This window comes from Oncorhynchus gorbuscha, linkage group LG10 (assembly GCF_021184085.1).
Source record: "Oncorhynchus gorbuscha isolate QuinsamMale2020 ecotype Even-year linkage group LG10, OgorEven_v1.0, whole genome shotgun sequence".
In the NCBI taxonomy this organism is placed as follows: domain Eukaryota; kingdom Metazoa; phylum Chordata; class Actinopteri; order Salmoniformes; family Salmonidae; genus Oncorhynchus; species Oncorhynchus gorbuscha.
In genome coordinates this window covers 96,425,976-96,442,265 of record NC_060182.1, presented here as the reverse complement: position 1 = coordinate 96,442,265, position 16,290 = coordinate 96,425,976, and the positions used below count along the sequence as shown (strand labels likewise).

The window sequence follows — 16,290 nt, the reverse complement described above, 5'->3', positions numbered from 1 at the left end:
GGCAGGGTAGCCTAGTGGTTAGAGTGTAGAGGTGGTAGGGTAGCCTAGTGGTTAGAGTGTAGAGGTGGCAGGGTAGCCTAGTGGTTAGAGTGTAGAGGTGGCAGGGTAGCCTAGTGGTTAGAGTGTAGAGGTGGCAGGTAGCCTAGTGGTTAGAGTGTAGAGGTGGCAGGGTAGCCTAGTGGTTAGAGTGTAGAGGCGGAAGGGTAGCCTAGTGGTTAGAGTGTAGAGGTGGCAGGTAGCCTAGTGGTTAGGAGGGCAGAGGTGGCAGGTAGCCCAGTGGCTAGAGTGGCAGAGGTGGCAGGGCAGGCCTAGTGGTCAGAGTGTAGAGGCGGCAGGGTAGCCTAGTGTGGTTAGAGTGTGCAGAGGCGGCAGGGTAGCCTAGTGGTTAGAGTGTAGAGGTGGCAGGTAGCCTAGTGGTTAGAGTGCAGAGGTGGAGGGTAGCCTAGTGGTTAGAGTGTAGAGGTGGCAGGGTAGCCTAGTGGTTAGAGTGTAGAGGTGGCAGGGTAGCCTAGTGGTTAGAGTGTAGAGGTGGCAGGGCAGCCTAGGTGGTTAGGGAGTGTAGAGGCGGGAGGTAGCCTAGTGGTTAGAGTGTAGAGGTGGCAGGGTAGCCTACTGGTTAGAGTGTAGAGGTGGCAGGGTAGCCAGTGGTTAGAGGTAGAGGCGGCAGGGTAGCCTAGTGGTTAGAGGTAGAGGTGGCAGGGTAGCCTAGTGGTTAGAGTGTGGAGGTGGCAGGGTAGCCTAGTGGTTAGAGTGTAGAGGTGGTAGGGTAGTCTAGTGGTTAGAGTGTAGAGGTGGTAGGGTAGCCTAGTGGTTAGAGTGTAGAGGTGGTAGGGTAGCCTAGTGGTTAGAGTGTAGAGGTGGTAGGGTAGCCTAGTGGTTAGAGTGTAGAGGCGGCAGGGTAGCCTAGTGGTTGAGAGTGTAGAGGTGGCAGGGTAGCCTAGTGGTTAGAGTGTAGAGGTGGCAGAGTAGCCTAGTGGTTAGAGTGTAGAGGTGGCAGGTAGCCTAGTGGTTAGAGTGTAGAGGTGGCAGGTAGCCTAGTGGTTAGGAGGTGTAGAGGCGGCAGGGTAGCCTAGTGGTTAGAGTGTAGGGGTGGCAGGTAGCCTAGTGGTTAGAGTGTAGAGGTGGCAGGTAGCCTAGTGGTTAGAGTGTAGAGGTGGCAGGGTAGCCTAGTGGTTTAGAGTGTAGAGGCGGCAGGGTAGCCTAGTGGTTAGAGTGTAGAGGTGGCAGGGTAGCCTAGTGGTTAGAGTGTAGAGGTGGCAGGGTAGCCTAGTGGTTAGAGTGTAGAGGCGGCAGGGTAGCCTAGTGGTTAGAGTGTGTAGAGGTGGTAGGGTAGCCTAGTGGTTAGAGTGTAGAGGTGGTAGGGTAGCCTAGTGGTTAGAGTGTAGAGGTGGTAGGGTAGCCTAGTGGTTAGAGTGTAAGAGGAGGCAGGGTAGCCTAGTGGTTAGAAGTGTAGAGGTGGCAGGGTAGCCTAGTGGTTAGGAGTGTAGAGGTGGCAGGGCAGCCTAGTGGTTAGAGTGTAGAGGTGGCAGGGTAGCCTAGTGGTTAGAGTGTAGAGGTGGCAGGGTAGCCTAGTGGTTAGAGTGTAGAGGTGGTAGGGTAGCCTAGTGGTTAGAGTGTAGAGGTGGTAGGGTAGCCTAGTGGTTAGAGTGTAGAGGAGGCAGGGTAGCCTAGTGGTTAGAGTGTAGAGGTGGCAGGTAGCCTAGTGGTTAGAGTGTAGAGGTGGCAGGGTAGCCTAGTGGTTAGAGTGTAGAGGCGGCAGGGTAGCCTAGTGGTTAGAGTGTAGAGGTGGCAGGGTAGCCTAGTGGTTAGAGTGTAGAGGTGGCAGAGTAGCCTAGTGGTTAGAGTGTAGAGGTGGCAGGGTAGCCTAGTGGTTAGAGTGTAGAGGTGGCAGAGTAGCCTAGTGGTTAGAGTGTAGAGGTGGCAGGTAGCCTAGTGGTTAGAGTGTAGAGGTGGCAGGTAGCCTAGTGGTTAGAGTGTAGAGGCGGCAGGGTAGCCTAGTGGTTAGAGTGTAGAGGTGGCAGGTAGCCTAGTGGTTAGAGTGTAGAGGTGGCAGGTAGCCTAGTGGTTAGAGTGTAGAGGTGGCAGGGTAGCCTAGTGGTTAGAGTGTAGAGGTGGCAGGTAGCCTAGTGGTTAGAGTGTAGAGGTGGCAGGGTTAGCCTAGTGGTTAGAGTGTAGAGGCGGCAGGTAGCCTAGTGGTTAGAGTGTAGAGGTGGCAGGGTAGCCTAGTGGTTAGAGTGGAGGGGCGGCAGGTAGCCTAGTGGTTAGAGTGGAGGGGCGGCAGGTAGCCTAGTGGTTAGAGTGGAGGGGCGGCAGGTAGCCTAGTGGTTAGAGCGTTGGACTTGTAACCGAAAGGCAGACAAGGTAAAAATATGTCGTTCTGCCCCTGAACAAGGCAGTTAACACACTGTTCCCCGGTAGGCCGTCATTGAAAATAAGAATTTGTTCTTAACTGACTTGCCCAGTTAAATAAAGGTTAAAAAAATACATTTGAAAAAGTCAAGAAGCTACTAGCTAGCACAAACTCTCGCTAGCTACATTGACTATGTTCACAATGTAAACAAAAGCAACTTGAGTAATTAGAGGATCATTTAGCACTAGCAACAATTAATTGAGTACTTACGAAAAACTGGAACCAAGACCCAACTAGCTTTCACAGTCTCAGGTCAAAATGAGACGTTCTTCCATGTTTCCATGTTAATTAGAGGATCATTTAGAAGCAACAGTTTAAGAGTACTTGAGAAAAACTGGACCAGAGCTATTGTACTTCCGCATAACAGACGACCACGGTCCGGTCCTCCTCCTCCTCATAACAGATGACCACGGTCCGGTCCTCCTCCTCCTAACAGACGACCACGGTCCGGTCCTCCTCCTCCTCATAACAGATGACCACGGTCCAGTCCTCCTCCGCATAACAGATGACCACGGTCCTCCTCCTCACCTCCTAACAGACGACCACGATCCTCCTCCTCACCCTCTAACAGATGACCACGGTCCGGTCCTCCTCCTCCTCCTAACAGGCGACCACGGTCCGGTCCTCCTCCTCCTCTAACAGACGACCACGGTCCGGTCCTCCTCCTCCTCTAACAGACGACCACGGTCGGTCCTCCTCCTAACAGACGACCACGGTCCGGTCCTCCTCCCTCCTAACAGACGACCACAGTCCGGTCCTCCTCCTCCTCTAACAGACGACCACGGTCCGGTCCTCCTCCTCCTAACAGACGACCACGGTCCGGTCCTCCTCATCAACAGACGACCACGGTCCTGTCCTCCCTCATAACAGATGAGCACGGTCCTCCTCCTCCTCATAACAGATGAGCACGGTCCTCCTCCTCCGCATAACAGATGACCACGGTCCTCCTCCTCACCCTCCTAACAGATGACCACGGTCCTCCTCCTCACCCTCCTAACAGACGACCACGGTCCGTCCTCCTCCTAACAGACGACCACGGTCCGGTCCTCCTCACCCTCATAACAGACGACCACGGCCCGGTCCTCCTCCTCCTAACAGATGACCACGGTCTGGTCCTCCTCCTCCTCCTAACAGATGACCACGGTCTGGTCCTGTCCTCCTCCTCCTAACAGACGACCACGGTCCTCCTCCTCCTCCTAACAGACGACCACGGTCCTCCTCCTCCTCCTAACAGACGACCACGGTCCTCCTCCTCCTCCTAACAGACGACCACGTTCTGGTCCTCCTCCTCCTCCTAACAGACAACCACGGTCCTCCTCCTCCTCCTAACAGATGACCACGGTCCTCCTCCTCCTCATAACAGATGACCACGGTCCTCCTCCTCCTCATAACAGATGACCACGGTCCTCCTCCTCCTCCTAACAGACGACCACGTTCTGGTCCTCCTCCTCCTCCTAACAGACAACCACGGTCCTCCTCCTCCTCCTAACAGATGACCACGGTCCTCCTCCTAACAGATGACCAAGGTCCTCCTCCTAACATATCACCACGGTCCTCCTCCTAACAGATGACCTCGGTCCTGCTCCTCCTCCTAAGAGATGACCACGGTCCTCCTCCTCATACAGATGACCACGGTCCTCCTCCCTCCTCCTCTAACAGATGACCACGGTCCTCCTCCCTCCTCCCTAACAGATGACCACGGTCCTCCTCCCTCCTCCTAACAGATGACCACGGTCCTCCTCCCTCCTCCTCTAACAGATGACCACGGTCCTCCTCCCTCCTCCTCCTAACAGATGACCACGGTCCTCCTCCTAACAGATGACCACGGTCCTCCTCCCTCCTCTCTAACAGATGACCACGGTCCTCCTCCCTCCTCCTCCTAACAGATGACCACGGTCCTCCTCCCTCCTCCTCCTAACAGATGACCACGGTCCTCCTCCCTCCTCCTCCTAACAGATGACCACGGTCCTCCTCCCTCCTCCTCCTAACAGATGACCACGGTCCTCCTCCCTCCTCCTCCCAACAGATGACCACGGTCCTCCTCCCTCCTCCTCCCAACAGATGACCACGGTCCTCCTCCCCTCCTCACAGATGACCACGGTCCTCCTCCCTCCTCCTCCTAACAGATGACCACGGTCCTCCTCCCTCCTCCTCCTAACAGATGACCACGGTCCTCCTCCCTCCTCCCTCCTAACAGATGACCACGGTCCTCCTCCCTCCTCCTCCTAACAGATGACCACGGTCCTCCTCCCTCCTCCTCCTAACAGATGACCACGGTCCTCCTCCCTCCTCCTCCTAACAGATGACCACGGTCCTCCTCCCTCCTCCTCCTAACAGATGACCACGGTCCTCCTCCTCCTAACAGATGACCACGGTCCTCCTCCTCCTAACAGATGACCACGGTCCTCCTCCTCCTAACAGATGACCACGGTCCTCCTCCTCCTAACAGATGACCACGGTCCTCCTCCTCCTAACAGATGACCTCGGTCCTCCTCCCCCTAACAGATGACCTCGGTCCTCCTCCCTCCTAACAGATGACCTCGGTCCTCCTCCTCCTCCCCCTAACAGATGACCTCGGTCCTCCTCCTCCTCCTCCTCATAACAGATGACCTCGGTCCTCCTCCTCCTCCTAACAGATGACCTCGGTCCTCCTCCTCATAACAGATGAGCACGGTCCTCCTCCTCCTCATAACAGATGAGCACGGTCCTCCTCCTCCTCATAACAGATGAGCACGGTCCTCCTCCTCCTCATAACAGATGAGCACGGTCCTCCTCCTCCTCATAACAGATAGGCACGGTCCTCCTCCTCTCATAACAGATGAGCACGGTGGTCTCCTCTCATAGCAGATAAGGCACGGTCGTCCTCCTCCTCGCAACAGATGAGCACGGTCGTCCTCCTCCTCATAACAGATGAGCACGGTCGTCCTCCTCCCTCATAACAGACCAGGCACGGTCGTCCTCTCCTCATAACAGATGACCACGGTCCTCCTCCTCCTCATAACAGATGACCACGGTCGTCCCTCCTCCTCCTAACAGATGAGCACGGTCCTCCTCCTCCTAACAGATGACCATGTGGTCCTCCTCTAACAGATGACCACGGTCCTCCTCCTCCTCCTAACAGATGACCACGGTCCTCCTCCTCCTCCTAACAGATGACCACGGTCCTCCTGCTCTAACAGGACCCGGTCCTCCTCCTCCTAAGAGATGACCACGGTCCTCCTCCTCCTAGAGATGACCACGGTCCTCCTCATCCTCCTCATAACAGATGACCACTATCCTCCTCCTCTCCTAACAGATGACCAGTCCTCCTCCTCCTAAGAGATGACCACGGGTCCTCCTCCTCCTTAAGAGATGACCACGGTCCTCCTCCTCTAACAGATGACCACGGTCCTCCTCCTCCTAACAGATGACCACGGTCCTCATCACTCTAACAGATGACCACAGTTCCTGGATGAGCAGGTCTCTCCCTCCTCCTAACAATTGACCACGGTCCTCCTCCCTCCCTCTAACAGATGACCCACGGTCCCTCCTCCCTCCTCCTAACAGATGACCACGGTCCTCCTCCCTCCTCTAACAGATGACCACGGTCTCCTCCTCCTCCCCAACAGTGACCACGGTCCTCCTCCCTCCTCCTAACAGATATTTGGTCTCTCCTCCTCCCTAACAGATGACCACGGTCCTCCCTCCTCCTCCTAACAGATGACCACGGTCCTCCTCCCTCCTCCTAACAGATACGGTCCTCCTCCCGCACTCCCTAACAGATGACCACGGTCCTCCTCCCTCCTCCTAACAGATGACCACGGTCCTCCTCCTCCTCCTAACAGATGACCACGGTCCTCCTCCTCCTCCTAACAGATGACCACGGTCCTCCTCCTCCTCCTAACAGATGACCACGGTCCTCCTCCCTCCTCCTCCTAACAGATGACCACGGTCCTCCTCCCTCCTCCTCCTAACAGATGACCACGGTCCTCCTCCCTCCTCCTCTAACAGATGACCACGGTCCTCCTCCCTCCTCCTCCTAACAGATGACCACGGTCCTCCTCCCTCCTCCTCCTAACAGATGACCACGGTCCTCCTCCCTCCTCCTCCTAACAGATGACCACGGTCCTCCTCCCTCCTCCTCCCAACAGATGACCACGGTCCTCCTCCCTCCTCACAGATGACCACGGTCCTCCTCCCTCCTCACAGATGACCACGGTCCTCCTCCCTCCTCCTCCTAACAGATGACCACGGTCCTCCTCCCTCCTCCTCTAACAGATGACCACGGTCCTCCTCCCTCCTCCTCCTAACAGATGACCACGGTCCTCCTCCCTCCTCCTCCTAACAGATGACCACGGTCCTCCTCCCTCCTCCTCCTAACAGATGACCACGGTCCTCCTCCCTCCTCCTCTCCTAACAGATGACCACGGTCCTCCTCCCTCCTCCTCCTAACAGATGACCACGGTCCTCCTCCCTCCTCCTCCTAACAGATGACCACGGTCCTCCTCCTCCCTAACAGATGACCACGGTCCTCCTCCTCCCTAACAGATGACCACGGTCCCTCCTCCTCCTAACAGATGACCTCGGTCCTCCTCCCCCTAACAGATGACCTCGGTCCTCCTCCCCTAACAGATGACCTCGGTCCTCCTCCTCCTCCCCTAACAGATGACCTCGGTCCTCCTCCTCCTCCCCCTAACAGATGACCTCGGTCCTCCTCCTCCTCCTCCTCATAACAGATGACCTCGGTCCTCCTCCTCCTCATAACAGATAACCACGGTCCTCCTCCTCCTCATAACAGGTAACAGGTCCTCCTCCTCCTCCTAACAGATGAGCACGGTCCTCCTCCTCATAACAGATAGACACGGTCCTCCCTACCCTCCTCCTCATAACAGATGAGCACGGTCCCTCCTCCTCCCCTCCCCATAACAGATGAGCACGGTCCTCCTCCTCCTCATAACAGATGAGCACGGTCCTCCTCCTCCTCATAACAGATGAGCACGGTAAAGTCCCCTCCTCCTCATAACAGATGAGCACGGTCGTCCTCCTCACTCATAACAGATGAGCACGGTCGCCCTCCTCCTCATAACAGATGAGCACGGTCGTCCTCCTCCTCATAACAGATGAGTACGCAGTCGTCCTCCTCCTCATAACAGATGACCACGGTCCTCCTCCTCCTCATAACAGATGACCACGGTCGTCCTCCTCCTCCTAACAGATGAGCACGGTCTCCCCTCCTCCTAACAGATGACCATGGTCCTCCTCTAACAGATGACCACGGTCCTCCTCCCTCCTCCTAACAGATGACCACGGTCCTCCTCCTCCTCCTAACAGATGACCACGGGTCCTCCTCCTCTAACAGATGACCACGGTCCTCCCTCTCCTAAGATGACCACGGTCCTCCTCCTCCTAAGAGATGACCACGGTCCTCCCTCATCCTCCTCATAACAGATGACCACGGTCCTCCTCCCACTCCTAACAGATGACCACTGTCCTCCTCCTCCTAAGAGATGACCACATTCCTCCTCCTCCTAAGAGATGACCACGGTCCTCCTCCTCCTAACAGATGACCACGGTCCTCCTCCTCCTAACAGATGACCACGGTCCTCCTCCTCCTAACAGATGACCACGGGGTCCTCCTCCTCCTAACAGATGACCCGGTCCTCCTCCTCCTCCTAACAGATGACCACGATGACCACGTCCTCCTCCCTCCCTCCTCCTAACAGATGACCACGGTCCTCCTCCCTCCTCCTAACAGATGACCACGGTCCTCCTCCTCCTCCTCAACAGATGACCACGGTCCTCCTTCCTCCTAACAGATGACCACGGTCCTCCTCCTCTCCTAACAGATGACCACGGTCCTCTCCCTCCTAACAGATGACCACGGTCCTCCTCTAATGATGACCTCGGTCCTCTCCTCCTAACAGATGACCTCGGGTCCTCCCTAACAGATGACCTCGTCCTCCTCCTCCCCTAACAGATGACTCGGTCCTCCTCCTCCCTAACAGATGACCTCGTCCTCCTTCCTTCTAACAGATGACCTCGTCCTCTCTCTAACAGATGACTCGGTTCCTCCTTCCCTTCCCCTAACAGATGACTCGTCTCCTCCCCAACAGATGACCTCGTCCTCCTCCTCCCTAACAGATGACCTCGGTCCTCCTCCTCCTTCCCCTAACAGATGACCACGGTCCCTCCCTCCTCCTCCTCCTAAGAGATGACCACGGCCCTCCTCCTCCTCCTCCTAAGAGATGACCACGGTCCTCCTCATAACAGATGCACCACGGTCGCCCTCCTCCTCATAACAGATGAGCACGGTCGCCCTCCTCTCATAACAGATGAGCACGGTCGCCCTTCCTCTCATAACAGATGACCACGGTCCTCCTTCCTCCCTTCCTAACAGATGACCATCACGGTCCTTCCTTTCCTCCTAACAGATGACCACGGTCCTCCTCCTTCCACTAACAGATGACCACGGTCCTCCTCCTAACAGATGACCACGGTCCTCCTCCTAAGAGATGACCACGGTCCTCCTCTAACAGATGACCACGGTCCTTCAGATGACCCTCTTCCTCTCATAACATGACCACGGTCCTCCTCCCTCCTCTAACAGATGACCACGGTCCTCCCTCCCTCCTCTAACAGATGACCACGGTCCTCCTCCCTCCTCTAACAGATGACCGGTCCTCCTCCCCTCCTCTAACAGATGACCACGGTCCTCCCTCCCTCCTCTAACAGATGACCACGGTCCTCCTCCTCCTCCTAACAGATGACTCCTCCTCCCTCCTCTAACAGATGACCACGGTCCCTCCCTCCCTCCTCTAACAGATGACCCACGGTCCTCCTCCTCCTCCTAACAGATGACCACGGTCCTCCTCCTCCTCTAACAGATGACCTTCCTCCTCCTCCTAACAGATGACCACGGTCCCCTCCTCCTCCTAACAGATGACCACGGTCCTCACTCCAGATGACCACGGTCCTCCTCCTGGCACCCAGATGACCACGGTCCTCCTCTAACAGATGACCACGGTCCTCCTCCTAACAGATGACCACGGTCCTCCCCTCCTAACAGATGACACGGTCCTCCTCTAACAGATGACCACGGTCCTCCTCCTAACAGATGACCCACGGTTCCTAACAGATGACCACGGTCCTCCTCTAACAGATGACCCACGGTTCCCTAACAGATGACCACGGTCCTCACTCCTAACAGATGACCCTCCTCCTCTTGACCCGGTCCTTCCTAACAGATGACCACGGTCCTCCTCCTAACAGATGACCACGGTCCTCCTCCTAACAGATGACCACGGTCCTCCTCCTAACAGATGACCACGGTCCTCCTCCTAACAGATGACCACGGTCCTCCTCCTAACAGATGACCACGGTCCTCCTCCTAACAGATGACCACGGTCCTCCTCCTCCTCCTAACAGATGACCACGGTCCTCCTCCTCCTCCTAACAGATGACCACGGTCCTCCTCCTCCTCCTAACAGATGACCACGGTCCTCCTCCTCCTCCTAACAGATGACCACGGTCCTCCTCCTCCTCCTAACAGATGACCACGGTCCTCCTCCTCCTCCTAACAGATGACCACGGTCCTCCTCCTCCTCCTAACAGATGACCACGGTCCTCCTCCTCCTCCTTACAGATGACCACCAAACCATCTTTTGGCAGCACACATCCCTAGGTTAAGTGGAATATCTTTGGGCAGCACACATCCCTAGGTTAAGTGGAATATCTTTGGGCAGCACACATCCCTAGGTTAAGTGGAATATCTTTGGGCAGCACACATCCCTAGGTTAAAGTGGAATATCTTTGGGCATCCCTAGGTTAAGTGGAATATCTTTGGGCCGCAAGTGGTGGAATATCTTTGGGCTGCACACAGCCCTACTTTGGGCACACACAGCCCTAGTTTAAGTGGAATATCTTTGGGCAGCACACAGCCCTAGTTTAAGTGGAATATCTTTGGGCAGCGCTCAACTGGTTGTTGTATGGAGCTGCTTCCAGAAGAATGACATCAGTAGCAGGTAGGACAGGAAAGACATTTCAACTGACGATATCTACCAGGAAATGCAAACTGAGGCAACAATGGGTACGCAAACCAGGTTTTTTTTTTTTTTAAGCGATGCACAATTCAGTCATCATGTGCCATTTGAATAAACATTTAACCCCAAAACGCCCCAGTGTTAAATATTCACCGCAAAGTAGACCTACCTGGTAGAATGACACTATGACGATGATTTGTTATCAAAGGGGCTTGGCATTCGTGTTTCCAACTCTGCCATCACATGTAGGCTACACTGTACACCCCAGAAACAACGCTATCCAAACACTCTTGCTAGGTGCACAATTTAAAAATAAAATAAAAAATGTAAAGGGCAAACTACACCCTCCCAAATATCCGTTGGCACTAGCCCGGTGTGCGACTTGTAAATTTACCTGAATATCAAGCCCCTGCTTATGGTTGCTTCACTAGACACCCTATTCTCGACCATGGTGCATTACTTGGGCCCTGGTCAAAAGTAGTACTATGTAGGGAATTAGGGTTGCATTGGGATGCATCCGATCTACGGATCTCTGGTGGTGAAAGATCGTGGAGAAAAAGGGATCCAGAATCAGGAGGGAATTTTCCCTTGGCTTTTACTATGGGAGTTGAACCACGAAGCGTGAGTTAACATGTATTTAACACCCACAACACACAGCCTTCATTTCCATTCAACTTTTTTAGGATTAAAGGTCAGTCTGAAAAAAAAACTCTACAAAGAGAGAGAGACCCATCATCAACATTAATATGAGGACGAGGGAAACACCTTGCCTGGTGCCATCTGTTTGTGCGGTCTAGCCAACTCCTACGGTCCTGTCACACCAATGACCACCGTTGGAGGAACCACCAGTAGGGACCCTCTTCTTTACATCAGAGTGATTAGTTAATCAGCTGGTGTTTATCTGCATGGCAGGCTGGAGGCACAACAGGTCCTGGTGGTAATCCTCTAATCTGGATCACAGTGAAACGGCCAGTCCAAGACCCATGGAGACCTCAAACATTTATTTTTCCTCCCATCTTCACGAAACGACATAAATCCATGGCTTCTGCAGACCAGTTTTACAACAGGTTTAAGGTATAAAGAACTCACTTCCAACACATCAGGGTTTTTTAACAGAGAATTCCAGATTATGATTTGTTTTTTGTTTTCGTCAAAATGGCTGCTCACCTACACTCAGTCTTATGATAACATTGTTCTCCCTTAAATCTGGGTTGCAACATGACATGCTAACCGTCCTCTTTAGTTAGAAATTGTCAATGAGCGAGTACGTTTCATTGATAAGTAGAAAGAGGAATGTAGGTCGATCCAACTCACCGGGCTCCAGTTTAATAATCTTAACAGCAGCAAGCTCTCCCGTTTGGATGTTTCGAGCCTGAAAGAGAGAATAAAACATTTTAGAACACTGCTTGGGGGAGCCAGTCACTATCCTGGTATTGCAAGTACCGTGCTCTACAGGGCATCGTGCTCTATCATCGGCACTACAGGGCACCATTCTCTACAGAGCACCGTGCTCTACCATCGGCGCTACAGGGCACCGTGTTCTACCATCGGCTCTACAGAGCACCATGCTCTACTAATTGAGCCATGTCCTGTCCAGTGACCGCCACACACCGCGCCATGGTCCTGTCCAGTGACCGTGCTCTACCATCGCCACACACCGTGTCATGGTCCTGGCTCTACAGGGCACCGTGCTCTACCATCGCCACACACTGCGCGATGGTCCTGGCTCTACAGGGCACCGTGCTCTACCATCGCCACACACTGCGCCATGGTCCTGGCTCTACAGGGCACCGTGCTCTACCATCGCCACACACTGCGCCATGGTCCTGGCTCTACAGGGCACCCTGCTCTACCATCGCCACACACCGCGCCATGGTCCTGTCCAGTGACCGTGCTCTACCATCGCCACACACCACGCCATGGTCCCGTCTGCCACACACTTTACTGCCACACAATGAATAGATCTCTCTCTAAAGTTTGCAAATGACAACAATCAGTATTGTTGGTTTCATCTTCATTACTCAGTCCCTCCAGGATTTTGCGTTTGCAACATATTTAGCCAGATCAACAACTCCACATATTATGCAAGGGTTTATAACACCTGACCAATCACTGCACTATTACAGCATAAACCTGACCAATCACTGCACTATTACAGCATAAACCTGACCAATCACTGCACTATTACAGCATAAACCTGACCAATCACTGCACTATTACAGCATAAACCTGACCAATCACTGCACTATTACAGCATAAACCTGACCAATGACCAATCACTGACCAATTACAGCATAAACCTGACCAATCACTGCACTATTACAGCATAAACCTGACCAATCACTGCACTATTACCGCATAAACCTGACCAATCACTGCACTATTACCGCATAAACCTGACCAATCACTGCACTATTACCGCATAAACCTGACCAATCACTGCACTATTACCGCATAAACCTGACCAATCACTGCACTATTACAGCATAAACCTGACCAATCACTGCACTATTACCGCATAAACCTGACCAATCACCTCGCTAAAAAAAGACGGCTTGCAATTTTATCCAATCACCACACTTTTAATTGCATAAAATGATTCAATCAAGCAACAAACTTTCCCTCATCAGAGCATTTATTTGCAAATTTGATAAAAATCCTCATAATTCACCGTGCAAAATGTCTGAATTGCCACAATAAAAATCAAGAGTTTAGCAACTAGCAAAAAATCAAATAAATAAATAAAAATTGAAAACACTAAAATCCTGGATGGACAGATTACTAAATACAATTTATAGTCCCAGGACAACTAACAGACAGAGATAATGTAGATGAAAGTAGACCACAATGTTACTAGCCCGGCTCCAAAATTTGTACTATTAGAAAGCACAAAAATGTCACAATCTAGCAGGCTAGAAGGACACATTTTTCTACTGAAAGTACCAGCTTTGGGCTAGCGAGTTATTCTTCATTTCCATCCCTGGATGAAATATTAGAAAACTGTTACTCAAAGAGAGCAAGAGCAGGAGTTATAAAACAACCAATCAAAAATCAAGCTCCATGGGCTTACTTCCTAGACGGTTTACCATTACCAAAGGGAAGAGAGCGACAGACGATCCAGCTTTTTTAATTTCCCCATTTGTCCTGGCAGAGTTCTGGGGACGCTCCCAAGTCCTGTGTATGTGTGTTCACACACACATACGATACACTTTATGTGAACACACATACGCTTTATGTAAACACACATACGCTTTATGTGAACACACATACGCTTTATGTGAACACACATACGCTTTATGTGAACACACATACACAGGGACTTGGGAGCGTCCCAGAACTCTGCCAGGACAAATGGGGGAAATTGAAGCTGATCGCCTGTCGCTCTCTTCCCTTGGTAATAGTAATCCATCTAACTTTCACCACACGTTACATCAGACAGAGGTAGGCTGTAACAGCACGATGCTTTATCACATGGTTCCTACAGGGTTACAGATGCTGTCCATAGTGGGGGGACTACAATAACTCCTCATTAGTCTGCTATTCTATCAGAGAGCCAATGTTACTATTCAGAGAGCCAATGTTACTATTCAGAGAGCCAATGTTACTATTCAGAGAGACAATGTTACTATTCAGAGAGCCAATGATACTATTCAGAGAGCCAATGTTACTATTCAGAGAGCCAATGTTACTATTCAGAGAGCCAATGTTACTATTCAGAGAGCCAATGTTACTATTCAGAGAGCCAATGATACTATTCAGAGAGCCAATGTTACTATTCAGAGAGACAATGTTACTATTCAGAGAGCCAATGATACTATTCAGAGAGCCAATGTTACTATTCAGAGAGCCAATGTTACTATTCAGAGAGCCAATGTTACTATTCAGAGAGCCAATGATACTATTCAGAGAGCCAATGTTACTATTCAGAGAGACAATGATACTATTCAGAGAGCCAATGTTACTATTCAGAGAGACAATGTTACTATTCAGAGAGCCAATGATACTATTCAGAGAGCCAATGTTACTATTCAGAGAGCCAATGATACTATTCAGAGAGCCAATGTTACTATTCAGAGAGCCAATGATACTATTCAGAGAGCCAATGTTACTATTCAGAGAGCCAATGATACTATTCAGAGAGCCAATGTTACTATTCAGAGAGCCAATGATACTATTCAGAGAGCCAATGATACTATTCAGAGAGCCAATGATACTATTCAGAGAGCCAATGTTACTATTCAGAGAGCCAATGATACTATTCAGAGAGCCAATGATACTATTCAGAGAGCCAATGATACTATTCAGAGAGCCAATGATACTATTCAGAGAGCCAATGTTACTATTCAGAGAGCCAATGTTACTATTCAGAGAGCCAATGTTACTATTCAGAGAGCCAATGTTACTATTCAGAGAGCCAATGTTACTATTCAGAGAGCCAATGATACTATTCAGAGAGCCAATGTTACTATTCAGAGAGCCAATGTTACTATTCAGAGAGCCAATGTTACTATTCAGAGAGCCAATGTTACGAGGCAGGCAACTCCTTTAACTGGCTCGACAGAAAGACCATCGGATTCCTCCTTCACAGATAAAGCAGGGTACCGTTTCATCGGATTCCTCCTTCACAGATGAAACAGTACCCTGTTTTATCACCATCATAGAATGATTGTACAGAACAACTTGGCAATGTTCTAACCACTTCAACACATGAAAAAGCATCAAACATCCTACATGACTGAAGCTGGCCCATAAAGGAGGCTATACATCCTACATGACTGAAACTGGCCCATAAAGGAGGCTATACATCCTACATGACTGAAACTGGCCCATAAAGGAGGCTATACATCCTACATGACTGAAGCTGGCCCATAAAGGAGGCGACACATTCTACATGACTGAAACTGGCCCATAAAGGAGGCTATACATTCTACATGACTGAAACTGGCCCATAAAGGAGGCTATATATCCGACATGACTGAAACTGGCCCATAAAGGAGGCTATACATCCTACATGACTGAAGCTGGCCCATAAAGGAGGCTATACATCCTACATGACTGAAACTGGCCCATAAAGGAGGCTATACATCCGACATGACTGAAACTGGCCCATAAAGGAGGCTATACATCCTACATGACTGAAACTGGCCCATAAAGGAGGCTATACATCCGACATGACTGAAACTGGCCCATAAAGGAGGCTATACATCCTACATGACTGAAACTGGCCCATAAAGGAGGCTATACATCCGACATAGTAGGCTATATCTCCCAGCTCCTGTATTTGGAACCCAAGACACTAAAGTGATAATGTGGTGGGCAGAAGGTTGACTCAGTAAATGAAAGCCTTGATTGGTTGGTGACTCACCAGTCTAAATAAAGCCTTTACCAAATGTCACAAGTCACCTATCTAAAAAAAAATTAAAAAATAAAAAAACAGGCAAAAGCAAATTGAGAGAGGAGGATTACCTGCCCACATACAATAAAGTGCTTGATAACGAGGCCAGAGGTATACATTTCCCATTGACATTAAGCTGCACAAAGAGTTTAAACAGCTCTAATACTTTATTATGTCAAGAAGGCTTAAGCCTGATGAATTTAACTGTGTTTAAATGAGGCCTCACCTCCTGGTGACACTAGTGACCATATCCCCCCCCGTGCATCCCGCAAAGGCGTAGGTGTTGCTAACATTTACGATAGCAAATTTAAATGACGTTTTTGTCTTTTGAGCTTCTAGTCATGGAATCTATGCAGCCTACTCAATCACTTTTTATAGCTACTGTTTACAGGCCTCCTGGGTCATATACAGCGTTCCTCACCGAGTTCCCTGAATTCCTATCGGACCATATAGTCATAGAAGATAAT

The 16,290-nt window shown here is 51.2% G+C and overlaps 1 pseudogene; it reads right to left on the bottom strand.

The window, feature by feature from the left end:
* Positions 1 to 11,888, bottom strand: part of LOC124046993 — a 75,131-nt pseudogene extending 63,243 nt beyond the window's left edge.
* Positions 11,889 to 16,290: the final 4,402 nt, after the last annotated feature.